This window comes from Rhagoletis pomonella, unplaced genomic scaffold, assembly GCF_013731165.1.
Source record: "Rhagoletis pomonella isolate Grant_MI unplaced genomic scaffold, Rhpom_1.0 Rhpom_scaffold_00002, whole genome shotgun sequence".
NCBI lineage: Eukaryota > Metazoa > Arthropoda > Insecta > Diptera > Tephritidae > Rhagoletis > Rhagoletis pomonella.
In genome coordinates this window covers 96652900-96655392 of record NW_023458556.1, presented here as the reverse complement: position 1 = coordinate 96655392, position 2493 = coordinate 96652900, and positions in this window count along the sequence as shown.

Here is a 2493-nt window from a genome sequence, read left to right as displayed (position 1 = left end):
GACTCTCATAAATACACACTTTCCTGGCTGCGATCAGAGGCCAAAAACATGGCCTCATACAAATCGTCAGCAACTCTCAAAAGAGTTACTCGACTCAATCGTAGACAAGGAAAAAATTAAGTTCGCTATAAATAAATTCTCCCCATACAAATCTTCTGGCCCAGATGGCATCATTCCGATAATGCTCCAGAAATTACAGGAGCCTATGGTATCCTGGCTGGAAAGGGTCTACAAAGCCAGTATCAGCTTGACATACATTCCGAAAAGCTGGAAAAGAATCAATGTTGTCTTCATTCCCAAACCGGGAAGAAGAAATCACGAAAAAGCAAAAGACTTCCGACCAATAAGTCTTACATCTCCCTGCTAAAGGTACTGGAAAGACTTTTAGACCTACATATTAGGCTTTTTCTGGGAAATTCCAAACTTTCCAAAGCTCAACATACATACATTAAGGGCAGGTCAACTGAAACTGCCCTTCATGAAGTCGTGGGCACCATAGAAAAGTCACTCCATTACAATCAGTACACTTTGGCGGCATTCCTTTACATAGAGGGGGCCTTCAATAACATAACAGTCGAAGCAATTGTTCGATCTCTTGTGAAGGTGGGAATATCGGACCACATATGCGAGTGGATCGAACAAATGCTCAGATACAGAATCATAATTTTAACCATTGGTTCAGCAACGCTATCTCGTTATGCAAATAGAGGCTCTCCCCAAGGGGGAGTTCTGTCTCCACTACTATGGGTGGTGGTACTGAACGACATTCTACTGGATCTCAACAAAGGTGGAGTGAAAGTAGTAGCATATGGAGATGATGTAGTGGTGGCGGTATCAGGTCTCTTCCCCTCAACGATTAGTGAAATCCTAGAGGGAGCTTTGCTCCGGCTAAACACCTGGGCTACAAAAAGTGGACTGGGTGCCAACCCTAGCAAGACGGAACTGATGCTGTTCACCAATAAAACAAAAATACCACAATTCAGGCTTCCCTCCTTTAATGGAACGTCTCTCACATTGTCCTCCGAGGCTAAATACTTGGGTGTCGTATTAGATACTAAGCTGAGCTGGAAGACAAATATAGAGAGGCGGGTTGAGAGAGCCCACACAGCTTATTATACATGTAAAAGAATATTCAGTAGGAACTGGGGATTGAAGCCAAAGCTTGTCCTCTGGATGTACACGGCTATCATACGTATGCGGCGTTAGTTTGGTGGCCAGCAGTAGATAAACAATACAACGTCAGGAAATTAGGCAGTATACAAAGAGCAGCTTGTGCAGGTGCTACAGGGCCAATTAAGTCGTGTCCATCTGATGCGCTTAATGTTATCCTGCAGCAACTACCCATAGAACTCCATATCCGCGAAACTGCTGCGTCTGCGGCAGTCAGACCCAGAGAGTCAGGCTGCTGGAGGGCGCTGCAGCACGGCCATAGTGGTATTCTTGACAAGCTTATCGAATCAGAGAAACAATCAGATTATATACCTCCTAAGACAGATTTCAGGAAAAGCTTTCAGGTGAAGTTTCCTTCAAGACGGGATTGGAGTAGGGGCAGGATAATCGAGGAGAATTCCACTGAAATCTATACTGATGGGTGCGGGGGTGTTCTTTGAGACGCTGAATGTATCTCTCTCGTTTCGACTACCTGACTTTGCTAACATCTTCCAAGCTGAAGTACTGGGCATCGAAAGGGCCTGTAAAGCACTAGAGAGAAACTGCGTAGATGAACGAAAAGCATAAATTTTTTCAGATAGCCAAGCGGCATTTCTGGCACTTGCCTCACCGGTAACAAAATACAAAACAGTCAGAGATTGCAAATGTGCTTTCAGCTCGGCGGCCGGGTTAATAGACATCACTCTCATCTGGGTTCCCGGCTATTAGAACATACACGGAAATGAGAGGGCTGACGAGTTGGCTAAGGCCGATGCATCTTTGGATGAATCCGAAGCAGAAACTATAAATTGTCCACTCGGACTGATCAAAAGAGAACTGCATCTGCAATTCACACGTATGGCTGATACACGTTGGAACAACCTTCAAACCACACTACTGAAGCGAGTTGCCCATGCTGTTCTAGCAAGCACTACATCTTGTTTTGTACGGACTTTCGTAACCAAACGCCCCAGCAGCGATACACTACAGTACAGCAAGCAAGACCGTTAGTCGAGCTGCATTCTGATACCGGTCACACCATGGTACTACGCGCTTTGTTAGATAGCGGAGCTAAAGCCACCTTTATCAGTGAATATGTAGTATCTCACCTTAAACTATCGAAGTCGCCGCTGCGTATTCCATTAAATGAAGCTAACGGTCAAAGGTTGACTACAACCACTGGGTCGGTGGAGTTTTCGCTACGTTCCATCTGTGAACTGTCATCCGGAACAATTTAAGCTGTTTTGGGATCTTAAACTTGCCGATCCTAAATTCAACATATCAGGAGCTATCGACGTTTTTCTGAGTGCTGGTGACTATGCCACAATCCTCCTTCAATGCTGG